At 37.8% G+C, this 13347-nt stretch overlaps 1 protein-coding gene across 2 annotated transcripts in view; it reads left to right on the top strand.

The window, feature by feature from the left end:
• dpp (decapentaplegic morphogen) overlaps window positions 1–13347 on the top strand; it is a 490893-nt gene that overhangs the window by 235887 nt on the left and 241659 nt on the right. The gene's annotated exons all lie outside the window — the stretch shown is intronic.

The following is a 13347-nucleotide window of genomic DNA, read 5'->3' as shown; positions in this document are numbered from 1 at the left end:
TTGAATAACGTTAATAGGAATGATGTGGAACATATTTGGGGCGAAGTCAAAAATAGTCTTCAAACCATAGGACAAAACAATCTGGGAAATTACAAAAAATCAAAACACAAAGGCTGGATGACAAATGAAATACAAGAACTCCTTAGCGAAAGACGACGATACAAAAACTCGAATCGAGCTGCAAAAATCAGACATATTAATAGCCAATGCCAGGAGATCGAAAAATTACAAAACTTACACGATGATTTTAATTTACACAAGAAATTGAAAGAAGCAGCTGGTATATATCATCAGAACTATGTCGCCAGTTCTGTATAACAATAATAATAATAACCAGCTTTTGAGAATGCAGAGAAACAAGCAAATCTTATTTACAGACGTCAACAGATCAAATTTTAATACCCAATCAGCACAAGCGATGACTGGAACAAACATTACTAAGAGCGAGTTAGAATCTGCGATCACATCTCTGAAAAATAGGAAAGCAACAGGACCGGATGAAATTCCTTCAGAAATGCTAAAACTCATAGATGAAAATAATATTGACCTGCTAACAAGGTTAATGAATCATGTATATAATACAGGACACTACCCTCAAGACTGGCTAAAATCAACTTTTAAAGCAATTCCTAAGAAAAGTCATGCGAAACACTGTGATGACCACCGACTCATCAGCTTAATGAGCCACGCTCTTAAAATATTCCTTAAAATTATACACAACAGAATTTATAAAAAATGTGAACAAGCTATGGGTGTAAATCAATTCGGCTTCAAAGAAGGCATGGGGACGAGGGACGCATTATACTGTGTTCAGGTCCTTATTCAAAAATGTCGAGAGGCTAACAAGGACATTTTTTATGCTTCATCGACTATGAGAAAGCATTTGACACAGTGAACCATGACTGAACCATGTACTGGCATCAAACTGCACAGATTGATGTCAACGGCAATCTTACCGACGATATACCGATATCAAGAGGAGTCAGGCAAGGCTGTATCTTATCTCCGTTGCTGTTTAACATATACTCAGAGAGAATTTTCCAAGAATCCGTCAAAAATATAAAAGAAGGAATAAAACTAAACGGTACTTATATTAACAACATCCGATATGCAGATGACACCACAGTATTAGCCGATAGTATATCCGGACTTCAAAAACTAGTAAATGAACTCACTTCACGCAGCGAATCATATGGTCTTAAAATTAACACACACAAAACAAAACTGATGATTGTTAGTAAGAAAAATTCGCACAATGAAACAATGTTAAAAATAAACAACGCACACGTCGAAAGAGTACAATACCTCGGGGTTCTAATTAATGACCAATGGGATCCCTCAAAGGAAATAAGATGTCGTATAGAAATGGCAAGAGATGCATTCTTCAAATATAAAAAAGTTTTGACCAACCATGATATAAACATTGAGACAAAAGTACGATTTATTAAATGTTATGTATGGTCAGTCTTATTATACGCTGGAGAAGTCTGGACCATTAAAGCTGCTGACATAAAAAGACTAGAAGCTTTCGAAATGTGGATTTATCGAAGAGTATTAAAAATATCTTGGACTACACACGTCACAAATCTCGAAGTACTGACAAAAATGAACCAACGGAGAGAACTTGTATCTGTCATCAAAAAACGAAAAACGGCATACTTAGGACACATCATACGACATGGAAAGTATAAGCTCCTGCAGGCAATACTTAAAATGACCATTGAAGGACGCCGTACCAGAGGCAGAAAAGAGATGACTTGGATAAAAAACATAGAAGACTGGACAAATATCAACAACACGGCTAATCTTCTCAGTATATCAAGAAATAGAAGCAGTTTTGAAAGAATTATCAATAATTTATAAATGTCATGAAAAAAATATCACATTTGTAATCTATGTAATTGCAATGAAATATGCTACAATTGTATGGTCGCTTATATTCGAATACCGAATTTGCAAATAAAGAAGAAGCATCACTACAGCAACAAATAAAGGAAATCAAAAATCAATTTTTGAAAAAGTGTCCGATTTCACTCGGAAATCCCCGTATATGCCCTCGGTAGCCTAAAGGCTAAGGGCATTCAAACAGACTCTAAGATTATTCGTTAACATTGGAGGTGTCTCCCTTAGCCCTTCTATACCACGTAGCTCCGTCCAAATCTAAATATTCAAATAAAATTCCTACAAAATAAAGCACGTACACGCATAAAATTACTATTTGTTTCCAATTGTGGCATGTTGTGTTTCTTAATGGTTTGTTGGCAAAAATCGTTGCTTGTTTTGCTTTTCCTAGCCTCCTTCTTCTTTCACTCAATATTGTAGCTTGTTTTTTTGTTGCTTATAAGTACACAATTGTGTAAATAAACATTAACAAGATGTGAATTCAAATAGACCAAGTAAATGTTTTGCGAGTTTTATTTTTTCTTTTCTTGAACAGAATAAAAAACCAAATCTCTTACACTCTCACTCACCGAGCTATTAAAATTGAAGAGCTATTAAGGTAAAAACGTCCAATATTCTGCTCTTTAGCACGGTGGGTGGTATGGATTTTATCAATGCCAATAATTGGCCATTTACTTTGCATATTACCTTTGTTGCAATTTTTTGTTTTTTATTTTTTTTTGCAAGCAGAATATTGCAATATTCTGTGAAACCAGAATACCAGTGTGTGCAACCACACACATGTACACATGTTCTAATAAAGAATTTCCATAGCTGAACTAAAATACTATTTTGTATGTAGTTGTTTTTGCTTTGTTTATAAGCAACCATTTATTATTGTTTTTATTCGAATTTCAATTGAATTCGAAACGAAAAACTTTTGCACGGGCCATTTTGATAGACATTTGTGGTATTTACAACGCCATAAATTACTCGACTGACCTCAGTAAATTAAATACAATTTACTGGTTGTGTAGAAGAAGGCATATTGCAATTTTCTACCATAATTGTCAAAATCGCTACAATGAAATTGTGGTAGTGAAGAGAGAAATTAAATGGAATTATTTACGAAGTGTTATTGAATATTAGAAGCTATGTAGCACTACAAGGAGATGTGGGTATTGTGATACACGATCAGGAATGTACACGATTCCATAGTTCCTGAGATTAAATGGGCGATGAACACGTTAACTAATGAACTGAGCAAATCGTAATATTTCTTCCAAACGTACATAAAGTGCCAAACATAAAGTTCAGAGTTGAACTACATGGAGCGATGTAGTTCAAATTCCTTCTACACAAAATTTCAAAAAAATTTTGGAAAAGTACAGTTTAAGAACATGCCTCGAATAATTTTGAAATTGTTTGTGGGAGGTTTTCCTCATGGTCCCAAGAGAGAAGGTGCCAATTCCATACTTCCTGAGATAATGACCCAAAAGCTAAAAAACCCGTCCGACACCACGGCCCCTATGCTGTTGATAAAATTTTTATACCCTCACCATGGTATGGAGAGTATACTAAGTTTGCCTTTCTGTTTGTAACGCACTAAAATAACGCTGTGCAACAAAATGGAGGTGAAAGTCTGGGGCACGGAAAATTCCTCTTGGGGAAGAAAGGCCTGGGTGAGTAGATTAAGAACCCCGAAGGACAGATCCGCCGTGAGTCGAACTTTCGCGTTATGGCGTGATGAAATTTTTGCCCTGTAAGCCATCAGGAATTAGCGTTATATCTTTGTTCACTGCTGACTTAGCTTATTTTTGGGGAGACAAGTCTTCAGTCAAATCGAATGAGGATTATTTTCGTAGAGCACTTCGACCTTCTAACTCGCTTCCTTTAATGTCCTTTTCGTCATTTATTTGAAGAGCCGCTATAAAAGTGCCACAAGATGACTTTTTTCCGCTTCGAAATGTTCTGCAAAAATGTCGCTCAGAAAATTTTAGGTACGGCTCTCATTGACAACAAATCGATTTTGTCGGGTCGCAAATGATTACACTATGAACACAAATTTTGGGGCAGAGATAATTCCTTTTGGAGATGAAAGCCCTTGGTGAGTATATTAAGAACCCCGAAGGACAGTTCCGCCGTCAGTCGAACTGTGTCAATCTAGCCACGCCCGTCTGTCTGTATGTTTTAATCACTCTAGCGATGACAATAACTAAGCTACAATGCTATATTTTTGCGTCCGAGTGACTTTTTCCATAAGTCAACTTCGAATATGGGCTTTATCGGCCCACATTTTGGTGTAGGCCACATAGGGTTTTATCCACATTTTTACTGTGCTACAGTTGAGGTTCTTAGAGGTCGTGTGGTGACCCCTAAACCAAAAATTGCCAACATAGGTCCATGTGTAATTATAGCCCCCATACAACGGTACCTCCTGATTTTCGGTATTTTAAGGATTTTAGCTACATTTTTTTGACTGAACTACCCGTAATTTTAAGTTTGAAGTTCTCAGTGGTTACAACATTTCTCCACAAAAATTGTCCACATAGGTCCATGTTTTGGCATGGCCCCCATATAACGGTACCTCCCGATTTTACGTATTTTGAGGATTTTACCTACTTTTTTGACCGAACTACCAATGTTTTGACATTAGATGATCCCAGCGGCCACGAAACAAATCCACCAAAAATTTTCAAAATAGGTCCAAGCTTTGGTATAACCCCCATATAACGGTACCTCCCGATTTTCCATATTTTGAGGATTTTAGCCACATTTTTCACCGAAGTACCTGTTATTTGACACTTGAGGTTCCCAATGGTCACAACACCGCTCCACTAAAATTGGCAATATATATCCATGTTTTGGTATAGTGCCCTCATTGTACCTACGAGTATAATTCCGAGTTTCGGAATTTTTAGGATTATAGCTACAATTTTTAACCGATCTATCTGTAATTTGCTATTTGAGGTTCCCAGTGGTAACAAAACATCTCCACCAAAAATCGTCAACATAGGTCCATGTTTTGGTATAGACCCCCATATATCGGTACCTCCCGATTTTCGATATTTAGAGGATTTTAGCCATTTTTTTTACAGAACTACATATAGCTTGCCATTTGTGGTTCTAGGTGGTCCCAAAATTTATCCACCAATTTAACCTAGGTGGTCCCAAAATTTATGACCCAACGTAGAGCTTCATTAAATAAACGAAAAAAGTTTCATTGAAGTAAAATTAACGAATTTGTTCAAAAATTCAATGAAACTTCTTCATTATTGCAATTGAACTTCTTCATTGATGCAATGAAATCTCTTCATTAATACAATGAAACCTCTTAATTTATCCAATGAAACTTCTTCATTAATGCAATGAAATACTTTTATTAATACAATGAAATACTTTAATTAATGCAATGACATATTTTCAGTAATTTAATGAAATACTTGTATGAATGCAATGCAGCCTTACGTTAGTTCAAAATCAATGAAACATTTCATTGATGTAACGTAATATTTCATTTATGTTATGAAGTCATTTCATACTCACGTAATGAATAAGAGTTAAGTCGGTGTCTGTGTATATAGATGCCGTGAATGGGTGCAATTCAGAAATATTTCTGGCCTGGCCTTCCTATCGGAGTATAGCGATAGGAAACATACTCGCAATTTCCTCAACAGCAGTACCAGCCGCACACATTGCCAGTGTCTACTGCCGTTGCAGATCCTGATAACGTAAACATTTCTGCGATGCCATTCGAAGGAAACAATGAGATTGTAGATTGTGACACGGAGAACTTTGTAATAAAGCGTTGGGGACTTACAATCCCGTCGATTAATAACGGTGTCCTAAGTTGTTCGCCTGACATCAGGCCACTATTGTAATACGATAACCGACAGGGTCTGTGTGATTTATATGATCATCATAAACTACGGCATTTAACCTTAGGATATTGCCAGAGAGGCATAGCGCTGGCTGAGCAATTTGATAGCTCCATATTTGGAATTGCGAACGAGGTCGCTCTCACCAGGATTAGTAGAGACTGCCGCAGCTCGCCTAACTTTATTTTGTATTTCTTTATTTTTTAACTAATTTTTAGAATTTTAGACACTCTTTTATGCATTTGGAAAAATCTCCGACACCTTTTCTAGGGATCAACAAATTGGCTTGCTTATAGGGATCTTTAAGCGAGTGCTTCTAAAATGAATCGAAAGGAGTGCATTTTTCATAACACCGTGTGGACTGCATCGGAGGATGTATTGAAATCATAACTCTGTATTGCACTTCTTCTAAACTTTTTCGCTGGGATGTCTTTGGTCATTTGGAAAAGGCTACAGGCTACATTACAACCATATATTTATTTGGAATAAAGCAATTCTTTACGGAACGAACAGAAGGCTAAATGAACAACAAAAACAGCATCGTGTGGTAAGGATCTTTGGCCCTGGAAATAGTACGCTTATTGTTCAATCGAATGTACGGAGTTATGGCTTGCATAAACGACCCAGAGTGTAACAGGAAATAGCGCAACCCGGATGTAAATGGCAACACTAAACTAGCAAAGACCCCAATCACTGCACATATACAAGAAGCCAATGAAAGCCTAGGACAGACTTCAGTGCAATCATCACGGGAACTATGTGCTTTACAGTGGAAAAGAAAAACACGAAGAGCTCGTTTTAGACATGGAAACTAATATCTGACTCTGTGATAATGGCTCGATTCAGGGGTGAAAGATGAATTCTTCGCACAATTACCATCCATGCTTAATTCCCATGGGAGAATTCAACGCAACAATGGGAAAGCATTGGTGTGGAGATAAAACAAGTAAAAAACCTTAGCCTTAGTAAATAACCTTAGCCTGTGTGAATTAGGAAGTTTTCAGATTTTGTTGCCCTCTTTGGACGAGTGAACGAGGACAACATATATAAAAGGCATCTTACATTTCGTATGTGGATCTTGGGCCACTATGTCAGGTAGTATGGACTTACCCACGAAAAACGTAATATCGCTGTAAACAGGACTACAAGGAGTAGCATCGGTATAATTTTCCAAAGGATCTTCGACCAGAACCTAAGTTGCACTTAAAGAAAAATGTTGAACTATTGTGGGGGAGGTTAGGGTACCGAAATACCGATATGAACCATTTTCGAAATTTAACTACATTTGGACAAAATAATAGGCGATAGAAAGTTTGGACCAAATCGGTTGCTCAGTTCAACAGATATAGCGCGTACCATTTTAGTGAAATTTTTTTAACATTTGAGGGAGGGTACCGGAAGGTGTGGACAGATATTGTCCATATTCGAATTTAAACCAATTTTGGACAAACTATTACGAAGGCCAATTTTTTACCGAATCGGCTGATTCCTTTGAGAGTTTTCGAGCGCTCCAACCTAGAAACATGGCACCATAGGGTTTTTTACAGATTGTGGGTCATTTTCTCAGGAAGTATGGACTTGACTCTAAAGGAACTTATATCATCGTATGAAGGCGTATTCGCTGCCTTTGTTGATGAAGTTGATGCAAAAAATAATCAAAGAATTTTGAGAGCTGGCCTTAAACTGTACTTTTCCGATTTTTTTTGTGGGAGGTACTACGAGGAGTACACAGACATAATCCATATTCCAACCTGATCTAATTCACGCAGAAACACTACGATGTGCAAAGTTTGGACCAAATAGGTTACTGCCTTCGAGAGTTATCGTGCTCACCATTTTAGCGAAATGTTTTGAAATGTTTTTAGGGGAGGTACCCGAAGGAGTGGGCCGATATGAACCATCTTCGAACTTAAACAAAGCTTGGACAAAATATAACGAAGGCAAAATATTGGACCCAATCGGTTGATCCGTTAGAGAGTTGTCGTGCGCTTCAGCCAGACAGACTGACCCCAGATTTTTGGATTTCGTCTAAAACCATTACTTCGATGAGACACATGTTGGCCGTGTATATTCTAGGGTTATGACTTTTTTACAACCTCATATTCCTGTATGATGTTATGATTATTTGAAGTGAAGTTATCTGAAAGTTTGTGTGGGAGGTACCCGGAGGAGTGGACAAGTGTAGTCCATATTCGAATCTGATCTATATCTGGTACATATATTAGGATGTGTAATGTATGAACCAAATCGGTCACTCCCTTCAAGAGTTAACGTGCGCAAAATTTTTCCGAAAATTTTTGAACTTTTGTGGGGGATGTACCTGAAGGAGTGGACCGATATGGCTTATCTTCAAACATATACTAAGTTTGAACAAAATATTACGAAGGCCAAATTTTGGACCGAATCGGCAGATCCGTTCAAGAGTTATGTTGCGCTCCAACCACTACACACGGTGTTATAGGGATTTTTTGTACCCTTCAGGCTATTTGCTCAGGAAATATGGACTTGCCTTAGTTGAAACTTGTACCGTCGTATGGGTGGTGAATACAAGTTGCTACAACAGAAATCAAAGCGATTCGAGTGCAGGTCCTAAACTAAACTTTTCCGAACTTTTGTGTGGGAGGTACCCGAAGGAGTGGACCGATTGAGTCCATATTGGAATCTCATCTAAGTCTGGTAGACATTTCACGACGTGCACAGTATGGACTAAATCGGTTATTCCCTTCAAGAGTTATTGTGCGCACAAATTTTTCGAACATTTTTAAACTTTTGGGGGGGGGAGGTACCGGAAGCAGTGGACCGATAAAACCCATCTTCGAACTTAAACAACGTTTGGACAAAATATTGCGAAAGCCAAATTTTGGACCAAGTCGGTCCATCTGTTCGAGAGTTATCGTGCGCTCCAGCAAGCCAGACAGACGAACAGACGGAAATTTTTTACAACTTTAGACGTGGATAATCACGGCAAGATTGCATCGATCAAATTAAATCTTTGTATGTTTAATGAAATCGATCGTGGCCGACACTAGCAAAAAATCGGCCGTTGTGCCAGAAAAAAAAACTAGCCCGTGAGATAGAGGTATCCTTGGGCATTTCTCCCACCAACTAACATTTGATATTGCAAGAACACCTGGCCGCAAAAATGGATCGGTAGATCCGGCATAATTTAATCAATCGCTCAAAAAAAGGCTCTTGTGGATTGGTGTAAAGAAATTCTGAATAAAGCAATCACGGTGCTTCAAGCGATATTTATAAAAATGTAGGACGGTTAATTCTGACGGTTAATACAATTTGTTTACCTGAAGTCTCCTGAGTAATTCGAAAAACCAACAAGAGAAAACGAGTCGTTCTGCATCATGGCAATGCGAGCTCTCACACATCGATTCAAATTAGCGCCTGTTTTACCGGACAAAACTTGGAATTGATGGGTCATGCGCCATACAGCCCTGATTGGGGATCCAGTGACTTGATCTGATTCCAGCACATCAAGAAAAAAGGCGTGGTCAATGATTTTCGTCGCCAGTAGATGCTGTAAAAGTGTTCAAAAACCATGTTGTGAAGGTATCTCAATCAAGCCACTGTAAACAACCCAACAAATGATCGTAGTAAAACTGTCTTGAGTATGCTTGGGCTAAAAACTGTCAAACTTTCCAAAAAATGTCAAATGACTCTTGGCGACACTGCGTGGTGCCTAGGCCAGAAGGTGTTCTAGTGCCCCTCGTAAATACTCAACTCTGGGTCATGCAGTTGCTTAAGCATTACCATTCAGATTCCATGTGGGCCCAAAGTTTTCTATGATTTCGTGTTTCGGATGACGTCTGCAACATCGCCCACCGTAAATTGTGGTGGTACCTACTCGGGGTCTAGAACACTCCTCTTCGCCCTATCACTCAAGGGGTGAACTGCCGGTTAAATTAACACACGCACTTCTTTGGGTTAGTTACTGCCACGCTGTGTAACGTGGTTTTGTCGTAGGCTGGGGTAGACTCAGTTGTGTCCATGGTCGCCAGAATGGAAGGCGAACAATCTCTCTTTCCTAGGGGTAAGAATATGAAGTTTATCGATGTAAAACTAACTTAATTAGCAGAAGTAGGACAGATCGGCAACTTATGCTAAGTGTTGGGGGGTTGAGAGCTTCGTACGTGAGAAGTGGCTGGCGATGAGATGATCGGTACTCAACGACCATTGTTCGGTTCGGATGTAGGCGGTTTGTCGACGGCCGGAAACTCGGTTACTTGGTAGATGCTCTGGAAGTGGATGATTCGTTGTTCAGTGGTAGCCGATTTAAGAATGATCGGCGCGACGGGTCATTGCTGGGTAGTAGATGATTTCACGATTTTCAGAAACTGTTTCGCTGTTTCTTAGAAGACGATTTGAAGATGATCGGGAACTCAAGGATTCGTTATTTGATATGATCGGTAATGCTAGGCTCGTTGGTCGGTTGATTAAGTACAAGATGTCCCTGCCGTGGGTTATTCGGGCCGTCGGCTATTCGGGATGTGTTGAAGTGGTCCGGTGCTTCGGCGCTGGTGTCGCGGTGAATCGATCTCTCGGTGATCCGGTTTTCGTATTGGGGGTGATTCTACAAGTACTGACTAGTGGAACAACACCCGAAGGTGGAGTGGAACAGCACCCGAAAGTGGAGTGAATGTATTAGCCACCGCTCATGGGGGTAGCTTTCAAAAATACTTCCCAACCTCTTAACACTCTCGTGTCGGTTGGCGGACTACGAACAAAACAACTGTACTCAAGCCCGTATTGCTGGCTCCCTGCAGTAGCAAGCCTGTCTTTCCCCAACGAAACTGGAATATTAATGTATACAATCGCACAGAGTAATTGAGAATTACTCTGCAGTTGTTATGATGGCGCTTGCCTGAAATTGCACTGTAACACACACTTCCCACAGAAATGCAAGCGAACGCAAGAGTGTGTATGGATTGACAGGTTGTGACGTTGTTGGGTAGTGGGGCCTTGCTGTTCTCTGTTGGCAGGTTGTATTGTTGTTGTGGTAGTGGGCGTCGCTGTTGTTGGTTTTATGTACGTGATCAATTTGTCACGTTACAGCTGTTGAAACAAACATACGTTCTATCATCCTTCTTTTTCGGATATGACGTGTTGCCAGGCTACCTCATTTATCAGACCTGGTGCAACAATGGTGATATCTGGCAAATATCAAAGCTCATGATGGACATTGAAGTCCCCTAACACCAGATGGTTATTGCCCTCTAAAAGCAAACTAATATAGGGCATATAACGCGGTGCACAGCTGTTCATAGGCGGTAGTGCTCATTAGTAATTTTAGTTTCTGGATCAACTAAATCAAGTCCAAATTGTCTGCAACGGATTTCGTTCAAACATACTCTATTATTTCGATGATAAAGGCTGGAGGTATAACAATTCGTCTCAGAAGTATATTATAATGAGATCAAGGTCGTGTATGCATCCAAAATTATTTGAAAATAATAATATACAATCTAATTGTTTGTATTAAAATTTTCCCACTTACTTTTAATTGAGGTGAAAACCATTCTTTTTGCAAATTCTTTGCATAGCATCCAGTAATAAAAATTGAATGTCTCAAAACAAAATGAATTTTGTATAGAAAAGAAAATCATTCCATTTAATTCGATTCGCATTAATATATTTTTTTGTTATCTTAAAACCAGTGAAAGTATGCCACAAAGGAATTTTCCCTCTTTTGGCCAAATTAATGTGTTGAGAGATTAATTAATCTGGTTGCTGTTGCCGCTACTGCTGCTGGTAATCTGTTGAAAATCGTCCAGCACGCGCTAAAAACACATTGTCAGCTGACCCACCTCTGTGTTATAATTATTCATTGGCATATCGTTGCTGCTGTTTTGTTGCTGGCAAAATATATTATCTCTGCTGACAATATAAAATATACGCGTGGGAAATATAAATTAAACTGTTAATTTAAATAATTAGAATAAAAATAATTGCATGTTGTGTTGAAACAATTTGCATAGTAATTTGAGTGAGCAGCAGATAACGAAGGAAACACAAAAACAAAAAACGATTAGTAAATAAACATTTCACAAAATAATTAAATACAATAGAGAGGGTGAAAGTTCACACATCACTTAGCAAAGATGAAGTACTGCAAGGTATTGAAGATTAATAAAAACCACATTAGATTTAATTTTTTAAATACAAAAAAACGTTTGTCATCTTATTCGAAATACAAATCAACGCGTTTATACATTTCTACATATGTTTGTATGTTTTGATGAATTTCTGCTTGTCTTTGTTATTGTAAGCAAACGCGTGCCAATAGCATTTTCTTATCACAATCAGCCAGCCGGCTGCCAGCCATACAATAAAATAAGTAATTCATACAATGAAAATAATATGATTAAAATAAACAATTAGTATAAAAATAAATAAATAAATAATAAACAGATGAAATTGAAATTTTATATTTTTCTTGTATTTTTTGCTACATGCAATCCACGACAATGTTTTAAAGCGCCAATCTGTTCTGTTTGAACGGTTGTATAGATTCCCATTTGTTTCTTATCAAAGTTGTGCTTAACCCTCAAAAATTAATGCAAAATACGATCAAAGATTTTCCGGTCCAGGTTAGTGTTTTTGCAAAGCTTATATCGACACCTCCAAATAATAGTATGCTAAGTCTAAAAAGTGAGTTTTGCAGGAGAAGCTCTCAAAGTTTGGAAATTTTTTTGAACTTCACTACTATGCTAAGTCAATATTTGTTTATAACTTCTGTTCGGATTGACCGACCATTACCAAAATTAGACAGAATTTAAGTTAAAGGACGTTCGACACCTCGAAATAATAGTTTGCTAATTCTGAAAAGCGAGTTTCGCAGGACAAGCTCTAAAAGTTTGGAAATTTCTTTGACCTTCAGTACTATGCTAAGTAAATATTTGTTTATAACTTCTGTACGGATTGTCCGATCATTACCAAAATTTGACAGAATTCAAGCTAAAGGACGTTAAATATAAAAATGTAAGGAACTTGAAAACATGCTAAGTCGACTTAGCATACTATTGTTTGGAGGCGTCGATATGTTTATTAGGATTTCTGAGTGAAATCGGAAACTTTTTCAAAATGAAGTTTTTGATTGCCTTTATTTTTTGCTACAGTGATGCTGCTCACCAGCAAAACATTTTAGTATATTTTTTTTTCTAAAGGTTCCAGAGATATCGCGGCTTGAAAGTCGAATTCTGTAAAAACTATATGCAAAGAAATGCTCATAACTTCTTCTAGTTTCCAAGCATATCCTTCGTCCACTCACTAAAATAACATTCTAATATGCCTAATAATCGGACTTAACCACCAAACGTAACATAATGGTTGAATGTGTGGGACTTCTGTGGATTCCTAATTTTTCAATGTACTTCTTAGGTCATAACAGCTCAACTCGGAAGGGAATTAATTAAAAATCTTTTTTTGTATTTTTATTTATTTATCAGCTACCTAACAAAAAAAAAAGATAAAACAAAATTTCGCACAGTGGGCTTGGATGCAATTTTCGCAATTACTATTTATACCCTACACTACTATGTGGAAAGGGTATTATAAGTTTTGGTAAAAATTTATGTAA

This window comes from Musca autumnalis, unplaced genomic scaffold, assembly GCF_047663935.1.
Source record: "Musca autumnalis isolate F117 unplaced genomic scaffold, ASM4766393v1 scaffold_2, whole genome shotgun sequence".
In the NCBI taxonomy this organism is placed as follows: domain Eukaryota; kingdom Metazoa; phylum Arthropoda; class Insecta; order Diptera; family Muscidae; genus Musca; species Musca autumnalis.
This window is presented reverse-complemented; position numbering and strand designations above follow the sequence as displayed.